Raw genomic sequence first — 12,790 nt, forward strand, 5'->3', positions numbered from 1 at the left:
GGAGGTAGGCTCTAGATTTTCCACAATTTCCAGGTGAAAATAATATAGAAAAGCCTTCTATTGTGTTGAAAAAGATTGCAGTCTAAGGGAATTGTATACACATAATTTTCATTTAAAATTCCTTATTCAATAAATTTGGTATCAGACATATACAACCCTCCATTGTCAGAGAAAATGATAGGGGGATTTAATAAGAGGGAACCCATCAACATAGTGAGGACTCATCAGCACCCTCCCGTCCTAGAGATATTCACAAGGCACAATTGGATGGGTTTCTTTGAGAAATTGAGGGGATATGATGATGAAGTAGCCAGAGATTTTTCTCTCTCCCTCATTCCATTGACTAGGACCCATGCCACTGTTGTGGTGAAAGGCCTCTCTATAGAACTCACCCCTAAAATCATAGGCAGAATCACCACCCTTCCTTTAGGGATGCCTTGGAGAAAGGAGGATAAGGGAAATAGCCAAATTGCAAAGAATAAATTCTTTTTAGAAGGAGAGGAGGCAATGGAAGACAAAAATGGAGTTAGAAGAGAAATCCTACCATATCCTTGGAATGAAATTAGCTACCACCTTATAAAATATATATCATGTGAAGGTAGGTACAGTGTGGTATATGGATACCACTTTAGGCTTCTCCAAGAGTTGAGGTTTGGAGCAGACACACCTCCTCAAAATAGACTCAACATACCCTACTTCCTTCTTCAATCAGTGATAGATATGAGCATTAAGGTGTAGGAAGGAAACCATCAATAGCTAGCCCATCATGGGTTAATTAGACTTATCATAGAAGATGCCCTCCAAAACCTCAGACTCCCTATCACATGGGTAACTTTCATAGACATGCAGATAGAGGAAGGGATAAAAGCCCTTGAGTATGACAAGAGCTCCACTGCTAGTGAAAGGGATGAAGAAGAAACAAAGAAGGATGAGGAAGAAACTGAAAAGGAGGAAGAAGAAATAGAGAGGGATGAAGAGGAAATATATGAGGAATAAGAGGAAGAAAAGGAGAAGGAAAGTGGTGAAGAGATAGAAGAGGATGCAAAGGAGGAAACTGATGAACAGAGTGAGGAAATAGAGGGAGAAGGAAAGTAGAAAGACAAATATGAGAAGGGGAATGGAAAAGGGGAGACAGAAGACAAGGAAGAATCACCTAGGGTATCCCCAGAACCCACTGAGAAAGAGGCAGCAACTGCCCTCATTGCCCTTAGTACCCCTATCAAACAAAAAGGGAAGAGACAAAGACAAACTCCATTGTAATTTAGGACAAGAAAAAGTACAGGAATAAGGCAAGGAAAACCTCAAACTCCCACCAAGGTTCCTATTGTCATTGAAGACTCACCCAAACAGTAGGAAGAGATATATCTTCTTATGAAAGATCATGGATGAGGATCATTAGGACAAGACTCTCCCAAGTCTCCTATCACTTATGTTTGGAGGCCTGTCACTAGATATGCCTCATCCAAAGGAAAAGACCTCCTATAGGATATACAAAATGACCTACATGAACCAGAGGCAATCCTACAGGAAACTCTACTAAACGTATAGGAAAGTAAAAAATTGGACAAAGAAGGGAGTATGTAGCAAGAAACCAAAAAGGAGGATCCAGAGATGAGGGAACCTAGTCCTCAACCTAACCTTGACTCCTACTACAGGTTCATTGAAGGGGGTATGGTTATTCCATAGAAATTTTCCATCCCATTATTCTTTTAGCTTGAGAAAGAAAGGGCAAGAACACATAGATGGATGCAAATTTCCAAATCCAAAGGAGTGGAGGACATAGGTCACATGGAAGAGAAAGTAGAGGATATGGGCAGAGAACTGAGAAGCCTGAGGGATAGAGAGGCAATGATGAAAGCTCAGTTGGAGGCAAAAAATGCATGGTTAAGAGGATAGCTACAAGAGAGAGAAAATTAATTGGCATCCATGGCCAAACTATCCTTAGAGGCAATCCAGTGCAGGATGCCAGCTAAGTCCTATGCATTGTATCTTAAGAAAGAATGGATACAGCTCCAAATCAATACTTTAGCATAGGGAGGCACCATGCCATTCTAGGATTATAGACAATTCATTAATCTTTGTGATCAAAGCACATTGGAGGATAGGGCTAAAATGTCTAAGTTCTACCTACATAACTTAGCCTTGACAGATCTGAATGTGTGGGACCCTAATTCAAAACTAGGGGACTTACAGTTGATGGCTTTGGCATCATGGATGAACCATGAGGAAGCAAGGGCTACAGAAATGAAGAAAATAATGGCAAGGGAAGAAACAAAACCTCTCATGATAAGAGCTGAGCAGTCAAATCCAACTTGATTTCATCAACACCCATAACTTGATTTCAAATGACCTTCAACTTGCACCTAGGTACCTTGCTGCACAAGAGCAGGCAATCAAACTCTTTGAGGACATGTTTAGGTTGTTAGGGGATGACAACATGCAAGCTTGCCAAAGGAGATGGAACACTCCACCCTACAACTTGAAAATCAAAGAGTACCATTCTCCTCAAAGAATGAGAGAAGCACTGAACAAGACACCCATGTACAAGCAAGCCCTCCAAAGACTCAAAGTCAATTGGATTGGCTTGAGACTCAGCCTACCACTACTCTTAGGAATGTTGGAAGGAAGGAAGAAAGAGGGAGAAAGAAAGCAGTGGAAGGAGATAGAAATCAAGGCAGGATTCTATGCACAAGAAGAGGAAACTACAACAGAAACATGGATGTCAGGGAGGCCACTAAAGCAATGAAGGACATGGATATTGATTGAGTTTCTCAGAGGAGAGAAACACTTTTAGTAGGGGGTGATGATGAGCCTCTTGGTAACTATATGGACCTTAATCCACCTCCTAGCTTATTCAAATCAACTCTTCTCATAATTTATTACATATTTTGATTGTATTTTGCTTAATGAGAGGAGTCAAAGTGAGATATTATGCCTAGTGGACTAATATGCATTGATTGCAGATTTTTGAGAGACAATCATGGAAATTTTGGCTAATTAAGCGCTGAAACTTGAATGAGACAAGGAGGAGAGATTGTAGGAGGTAAATCCTCCTCATTTACTCCTCACTCATTTGAATATTCCTCCATCAATCACATTAGCTCGGAGTACAAGCAGCCAAGTCATGGAGATCAAAAGGCAACAGAGCAAGTGATAGTCAAAGAGCTATTTTATCTCGAGTTTGAGAGTTGAGCCTCCCTAGATTTAAGGAATTCATTGTAGACTTCAGTTGTATAAATAAGAAGGCCTAGAGCCTGATCCTCATTAGGATTCGAATCTTTGCTGTAAAAACACTAGTCATTTTTGAGTTCAAGACTTGTGGAAGACATTGTTATGTAATTTTCTCTTTTGATACTGAGAATGAGCATTTCCTTGATCCAAAACTAAGTTGACTCAGAGGGCTGAATCTCTTGGGTTAGGGACCAACCATAGCAGCAAGGGCTCCTCTTCTTGTATCTATATGCTTAGTCAATTTCATAGAGTAATGGTTGAATTGTTTTTAGAATTATTTCATTACAAGTAGTTGTAGATTTGATTAGTTTGCTTCCATTTGTGCTTTACTTCAGCAATATCTTAGAAGAGATAAAGGAACATCACAAAGCTTTAAATAGGTGGATTTGGCCTCACTCCTTCCTTCAGGGATGATTGTTTGAGGAAAGAACCCCTATGGAGCCCCAAAAAGACAGAATTCTAGTTTCTCATGGAATTTAGGGTTTTCTGTACTTAGGCTAGCATTTGATCAGTTTGCAAGAATAGGATTTAGTTATCATTTCTTCTATCTTCAGTCTTACATTAGATCTCATCAAGGTTTCATATTATTTTGCAAGGTTTCCTCATGCATGAAATAGGCAGCTAGCTCATGAAATTATGTTTTCCTTAGTTAATTGAAATCCTTCTTGTTTACATGATTTATGGATAAATGTCAATGGTTGATGTAGTGCAGGAGTTTCAAAAGTACATAGAGATTTCATGATCAACAACCTCATCCCAACTTCATCCATCCATGATCATTCCTTTCTTTCACTAAAACCCTCGCCAATTTCATCATTTCACAAGAATACTTCTCCAAGACTGTTGAGAAAATCCAGCCATCTCCCAACTTTGGTTTTGAGTTCAGAAGTTGTCCTAGGCACTCCCTAGCCTCATTCCATCCACCAACCACCTTCCCTAATCCTTCCATCACCTTCAACATCCCTCCTTTTTCTCTCGGCCATACCTTGTAGAATACAGGGGATCCTGTAGGAATTCATGACATCTCGTAGAACGCATGAGGACATCCTATAGGTTGACCTGTAGTGACCTATTTTGAGGCTGAATTTTGGAAAAGGTCCCTAGGAAGCTAGAAAAGGACCCCTACTTGTCTCCCAAGCCTTCTAACCATTCAACATCATCCCTCAGCCACCTGCCACATCACAAAAAGAAGTTAGTTTTCACACTTTCTCATAAAAAAATACAAGAAGAAAAACATAGTTATTTTACTCATTTACATGCACAGCAGTAGAATTTTCGATCTTTCAATTTGCATACCTAGGAAAGTGGGATTGCATACATGTTAACTTAGCATTCTTTTAAAGCAAAGCCTCTTAGCAGTTAGTTAGAAAAATGGTGTGTTTTAGCATTTGATTTCAGTCTTTTTCCTTACTGCAGTAGACAAGCTTTCCCTTATTGTAGATTTCTCTTTTCATCAGTGGTAATCAAGCTTCTTATGAATCAATAGAAGTATGGTTTGAAAGACCTTAGTGGTCTATCGCCAGCCTAGCAGTGAAAAAGAGCAGACCTGTTATCACCCCAAGAAACTCTCCTAGGTTGTATATCGGAGATGCTCGGGAACATTACAAACTCAACAAAAAGTTGGATAAATGGTGGATGAATGAAAGAAATGCTGCATATTCAAGCCAGATAACCACTTCTACTGTGCTTGGCCCCAGACATGGGTGAACACCCCCAGACTACAAGGATTTTAACCACCAATTACTCACAGTTTAAGAAAATGTGATGATGGGGAAGACTGACCACACTAGCAGATGCACAGGACCCTGTGATGTCTGGCTGCAACCAGTTAAGAGGTTTGTAAATTTGTTTCCTAATGCACAGACAGGATGACAGATCTCTGGCATTAAAATAACAGAAACCTGCAAACAAATTCAATGATGCATGCTAAATCCTAACACAGAAGTGGGATGACAACCCCTCTAATGCTAAACATTAACAACACATGAATAAATGCAAAATAGGCACAACCTGGAACAAGAAGAAGAAGTGGAAAGTGAGCAATTAATAGCAAAAGAAGCTTGTATTAGCTGGAAATGAAGACCAGAAGCTGCAGGTTACACAGTAGTTACAGTCTCCAGAAGTTGAAGCTTATAGCAGAATAACACTCATCAACCTCTTACATTCTTTTTCTGAGTATATATAGAGTTTGTTTACAAAAATTGCTCTGCTGCTAAGCGTGGAGGGGTCATAATGGACCACCAACCACATTTACAGTTAGATATGGGTCTCTGATAATAGTTTGCTTGTTTTTAATGAACAAAATGGCTCTTTCTGTACTTTGATGTCCTTCCTGAACAGGTGAAATATTAACTGAATAAATTTCCATAACTGTTGCAGTCATTGAGTTGCTCGAGGGTGTCCTTTCTATCCTTCGGCCATTCTGTCTTTAAAAGCAGTTGGTTGTAGATTAAATGCGCTGAGTATTTAACCATGAGCTCTTCTCTTCTTCGGGTGCACAGGACTGCCATAAACACGTAAAATGCATGGATAATGAACCAAGAGCTGATAAAGAATGCTGGCCGCTAGACCTGGTAGATTGACGGCTGAGATTAGATCTGAGAGGGCTATCGGGTGGGTATGTGAACAGATGAATGATGGCCGTTGGATCGCAGCAGGAATGATCCAACGGCCGACAGGAGGCGGAGATGAACACGGGTTAATGGGCGGGGAGCCGGGTACGGTGGCGGGAAGCGGTTTCCCCGCACCGCTTATGTGCAATGGTGGTAAACGTACAGGGAGGGTGTAATACGAGTCAGCGAGTGCCGTGTGTCTGATTTTACAGGCATGAAAATGCTTTCCCCGCAAGTTATCGCATGTGTAGGTTCACGGAGCGGGGGAAGCGTCTATCGTTGGATCCTGGCGAGGTAAGATCGGATGGCGCGGAATTAACATGTGTTTTGGTTGATATGACAGGCGATGTGACAGGTAAGGGGCCCGCCGATAGGTTATGTTTCTATTGTATGCGCGGCGATAATGGATTAAACATTAGAGCCAGGGTTAAAATGAAAACAAAGGTTAATGCGGGTTTTTAAAGGTTTTCGGGGTTTATAAGTTTTAAACCAAAAGAAGCCCGGGGGCCCGGAAAAGGGTTTAGGCGGGATTATGGGGGGAAAACAAGGACAAAGGGGTTTAAAGGGGAATGAAGAAAATCAAGAGGAAGGAGGAAACAAGGGAGCGGGGAGTTAAAAGAGCATAAGGCAAATGAAAGGGAGAGATAAAACAAACTGTTGCAAACCCTTTGCAACCCAAACCAGCATTGCCTGACCTGATTTCATCCAACAAATATTGCAAACTGTAGCAGAGCTAACAGGACCCATCACATTTACTTGTGTATAAAACAATATCACCTCCGAGTTTGTATGAACCCAGGGTTGATAAAGTAAAGTTGGTAGCCCTAGGAGTTGCAGCATTCTTGCTACAATACTGGTGCTCATCACAAAGGTGGATCGCCACATGGAGGGGTTGACACACGGGATAGATGAGATTTTGATCGACCAGATTCTGATGTGACTTCAACAACACACTATTGGAGTTACTAGCCGTATTGGCTGGTTACTGCACAAGATAGCTCGTGCAATGGCATATTATCATGAGCACTTTTGATTAGTCTATTTAGATATTTGCATGTATTTTTTATATGGGCCGTGTGGCCATATGTTTCTTAGGCACAAGTTTTGTAAAACCAAACTTAATATATATCTATTTTCAGTTTTTTCATATTCCTATTATACTTTCAATGTAATATGATGTGTATTGAAACTTATTTACATTCATTACAAATGTCTATCTAAAACATGATTAGTAAGAGCATCTGTCAATGTGTTTGGATTTCTAGAAATATGTTCATATTGTATGAAATCAAAGTGTCTTTCTAGAAAACGTACCCTTAAGACCATGCGAAGGATGGTGGGACTTATAACAGAATAGACATTAGTGAGTTGTAGTACCACAAGTTATGAGTCAAGTCTGATGACTAAATGACGAATACCATGTGTTATAGCATCAGACAATAGCTCGACCATTTCGTTGTACTTAGTGATGTTGTTGGTAGAGAGACCGATAAAAATACATCATAGACTCCCTAGCTCTCCATTTGGATCAAAGATAGCCCACGCTACGGAGGATAGATTCTGAGTACTACAACTGGCACCATCATCATAACTAAAACATGGTTCAAGGGATGCCCACATCTGCAAACCAAAATTAAATGGGATCAATAAAAATCGTAGGAAACTCTAAAAAAACACACATAAATACAGTATGTACATAGTTTACTATGCATGAGATCAAGCATATTAGTTTTTAAGGTACTACTCATTTCTAGGATGCGCCAGTGGAACTCCATCAAAATATACTAACTCATAGGCCCCTTTAGCAAGAACTCACTTAACAATGTATGGACCTGACCACTTAGTTTGGAACTTTCTTGTACCTAACTTATCAGACTCTTGATCATATAAAAGGAAAATATCCTTTTGAGAAGACACAAGGCTTGCCAATTTTGTCGTATTACGCCTTAGTATGTATTTTGTGAGCTTCATCAGCTAAAGCATCTTCACGTTGTGTCTAATCCAAACGAGTCATATGTAAAATACGCTCCTTCTACGGAAGTTGCAAGAAGAAGTTCTATAGCTAGTTTTAATGATGAAATTTCACATTCGATTGGAAGGATTGCTTCCAGACCATAAACCAACTAAAATGGTGTAATTCTGTAGCAGACCTGACTGAGGTTCGGTATGCCCATAAGGTAGCATAAAGAAGAAAATTCCCATCTAATTTATGGACCCCTACCATATGTTGAAGCATAGTTTTGAGAACTTTATTGATAGCCTCAACTTGTCCATTAGCTTGAGGATAGTAGGGAGTGTAACTTTCATGGGAAAGTCCCAGCTTAGTAGTTAGTTTGGACATCATATGATTCCGGAAATGTTTTCCGTGATCTGTAAATATGGCTTGCGGAACACCAAACCGTGTAATAACATGATTGAAAAAGAAATATGCAGTCATTTCACGAGTATTGTTAAATGTAGGCATCGCCTCACCCCATTTCTTAAAATAGTCTATTGCGACAATGATTTAACCATGCCGATTGGCCGAGTGAGGGTTACATGTCATGAAGTTGATACCCCATTTTGAAAAAGGACATATGTGGATAACGAGATGCAATGGGGCAGGTGGAGCATGGGCCTTATGATCATAAATTTGGCACTCATGACACTTTTGGATAGCAAGAATATGTAGGTTTTAACCCCGTACAAAAATTACCTGCATACAAATTCTAAAACATAGAAAATAAAAAATGCGAGAGCATAACACATAAAACACATATACGCAGAGATTTTCCCCTGGATCCCAAAACCGGGACTACCATATTGACTTTTAATTATGTTCCTTTCAATGTTACAATACATATTTATACATGCCGAAGCATCCATTACCATGGACCGAAAACTATCGCGTCCAAAACCATGTGTGAAAACCATGCACAAAACCATAGGTAGGTTCACCCAACCTAATGTAGGGTCCTAAAAAAATTTCCCTGGGGCGCTACCCTAGACCCCATAGAGGGGGGCTAACCACCCCCCTCAAACCCCCCTGTGACCCCCCCCCCACCCCCCCCGCTGCGCAGTCGATGCAATGAAGGGGGGGCTCTAAACCCCTGGTTAACTAGGTTGGCTAATCGTGGAAATAATATAACACAACCCAACATTCTCCCACTTGTTATTTTCTTTCCACATGAGAGCTTAGTCATTTATCCAGCCCTGAAACGCACATTGTTTCTCTACACCAAGAGAACTTCTCAGAGCTCATAGATTTTTTCAATGCATCTGCAGTATTCTTTAAAGTGTCCACCTTTACCAGCAACACCTTTTTGTCTTCTATCATATCCCTCACAAAGTGATACTGAACATCAATGTGCTTTGTCTTTGAATGGTAAGCAGGGTTCTTTGCCAAGAAAATTGCACTTTGGCTATCACAGACTATCCTTATAGCTCCCTGTATTAACCCCATACTTGAACCAATCTTTGCAACCAAACTGCTTCCTTGCTTGCATGAGTGGCTGCCATGTATTCTGCCTCTGTAATTGATAGTGCCACTACAAATTGTTTCTTACTCATCCAACTAACTGCACCTCCAAATAGGTTAAACACATACCCACTTGTAGATATTATCTGATCCAGATCTACAACCCAGTTTGCATCAACAAAGCCACGAATATCCAACACTCTATCCAATCCTGATCTTCGTTGGTAGCACAAACCATAATCACTAATGCCACGCAAATACCTAAAAACCCGCTTCACTGTTGTCTAGTGCTCCTTCCCTAGTTTTGAGATAAACCTGCTCAATACCCCCACTACATGTGCAATGTCTGGTCTAGTACAAACCATTTGATACATTAGGCTACCGACTGCACTTGCATATGGAACATGGGACATGTCCTCTTCTTCTTCTTATGTCTTGGGACATTGTTTGGCAGATAACTTTACACCTACCGGAATAGGAACCTTCACCATTTTACTATCCTGCATATTAAACCTCTGCAGTATTGTCTCGACATACTTCCTCTGGTTTAACTAGAGCTTCCTCTTTGCTCGATCTCTTTTAATTTCCATGCCAAAAATATAGTTTGTAGCATCAAGATCTTTCATGTCGAATTTGGAGGACAATTGGGTCTTTAAATCCGGGATAATTTCTTTATCATTTCCAACCAACAAACAATGTAAACTTTGAAACGGGAACTGATACTGTTACCCGTTTCGTAGAGATAGCAAAAAAATGACCTGATTTTCAAAAGTGGTGATGCAGAATACACATGTTCTTTTTAGAACATGGTTTTTGGAACTTTAATTTTTTTTCATGTTCAAGGATGAAATCAAGTTTTAGAATGGTAGTGATTTTCATGCTGATTTTAAAAAGTGAGTATTCTGCATCACACCCTTTTTTTAAAAGACCTATTTTTTGACTTTTAATTTTCTAGTGTGTGAAATGTAAAAAATTATTTTCTAAATTTGATAGTTTTTGAAGTCGTCATTTTATTCATATTTTCTTGTTCTCTATCTTAATTTTTTTTTTTTAGGGGGGTTTTTATTGTTTTGTGTTTTTAAATTAGAAAGTCGATAGTTTGAATTTTAGATAATCTACATATTTATACATCCTTAATTAATTTTTCAATCCACATGAAATAATTGTTTCTAAAAAACAACATTTTTTAACAATGGACATAAAAATAACCATTTTTAACATAAATATAACAAAAAAACTAAACGTTTTACCCAATATTATAAACTCAATATTAAACCCAAGTGATTAGCATAGTCAAACATGGTTAATATTACTAGTTAATGTGGTTGAATAATTTTTTAATGTTGCATTGCAATGTAATATAACATTACGACAATGTTTGTGACATTGCAACAAGGTTTGTCACATTAGTTATATTTTTGTATCATTTCGATGTCACAATATTATTATTATTATTATTATTTTCTTTACCAATCAACTTTATTAATATTACTATTGTTATTATTAATGATTTTTAATGTAACAATTGATTATGAATAATCAAATATTAACATTAGGTAACTGTGGTTGACCATAGTTGACCATTTTAACCACATTGAACAATGTTCACTATCAAACTTTGTCAAACATGGTCGAACATAGTCAACCACATTAGTTACTGTGGTTAACTAATTTTGTAATGCGACATTGTGACATTGGATACATTATAATGTAAAGTAACATTGTGATGTTGTTTGTCACGTTGCAACATTGGATAGATTTCTGTAGTATTCAAATGTCTTAACATGTTTGATTATTAATATTAATCAATAATATTAATAGGTGATTATGTTTGACCAAAGTTGAAGAGTGTTGACTATAAAACATACTTAAACATAATTTAACATAGTTGATCACATTAGTAAATGTGGTTGACTAATTTTGTAATGTCGCATTACGACATTAGATAATTTAAAATGTAATGTAACATTGCAATAATGTTTGTCGCTTTGTGACAATGTGGTTTGCCATATTGTGACGTTGGATACATTTTTGTACCATTGTGACATCATAATATCAATATTAATGTCATCATTATTATTAGTCAGCTTTATTAATATTAATATTTTTATTGTAAACCCTAATATTACACCTAATATGATTAACCTTGCCATTAAACCAAACACTATAAACCATGTTAACTATACTTGATAAAGTGGTTGACCATGGATGTTGAACAATGTTCACTATCAAACTTTGCCAAACATGGTTGAATGTAGTAAATCACATTAGTGAATGTGGTTAACTAAATTTCTATAACATGAAGATGTCATAACATGATTAATTATCAATTTTAATCAATAATATTAACAAGTGATTATGTTTGACCAAGTTAGAATAGTGTTGATTGTTAAACATAGTCAAACATAATTGAACATAGTCGATCACATTAGTAAATGTGGTTGACTGAATTTTTAATGTCACATTGTGACCTTGGATAAATATGCCAGTATGTCCTGAAGAGCATTGTGATTGGAGTTATGAAAAAAAGGCATAATAATACATTGTGAAAAATTGCTTAAATTTGTTCTAAATCCAATAAATATAAAATATGTTGAAAAGTAACCATGGATCTATTTGTCTACCATATACATAAGGTTGCTTCTAATAACTTTATTGATGTAAATAATAATAAATTTGATTTTTTTTTAAAACATTATTTTTGATAATCCATAATTGTGTGTAATTTACTTTTACAATCTTCTAATTTATTTATTTAAAATATAGTTAACCAATCCACTTACTAATATTTATATATTATTTGTATTTTTTCTATATTTTAGATCATTTCCTATTCTAATATAAATATATTTTCTTTATTTTATCTGCTATCTCTCTATTTCAATCTACTTTTTTAAATATAATTAACTTGTTCGTTTTAAAAATATCTCCTTTACCACGGATCAATCCTATGTAAAGTTATTCTCTATATAATTATATTCACATTATTTTATATAGAATTATTTCTTACATTTTATCTCTGTCCTACGTTCTAATATTTTTCACATTTTTATATATTATATTCTTTTCTATATTTTCCAAATTCTTACACGGTGACTCTTTATTCTTTTTCTTTCCGCAACTTACATTTTCCGTATTATATTCTTATTTGTTTTCTCATTCTTTTGAGTGCTTTTGTGATGGCGAGAATTCCCTGGTTGGATATGTGGCCCAAATTATAATGGTTGAGCTGCTTTATTTGATTGCTTTTACTTTAAGAAACTTATAAAAAAATGCAAATTTGTTGTGTTAAGAAACTCTTTAATAAAAAGTCATTATTCAGTTTTTCCAAATCAAAATAATATACTGAACATGATAAAGATATAATCCTGCCAAACTTTAAAAAAAAAAAATACAAATCCAAATATCAATAATCTAATGGTAAAAATATAATCCTACTAAATTTACAAACAAAAAAAATAAAGTTATACGAAATGTTAACAATGTATGA

Source organism: Pinus tabuliformis, chromosome 3_2 (assembly GCF_031772625.1).
Source record: "Pinus tabuliformis cultivar Carrire ecotype Pingquan chromosome 3_2, CPIR1, whole genome shotgun sequence".
In the NCBI taxonomy this organism is placed as follows: domain Eukaryota; kingdom Viridiplantae; phylum Streptophyta; class Pinopsida; order Pinales; family Pinaceae; genus Pinus; species Pinus tabuliformis.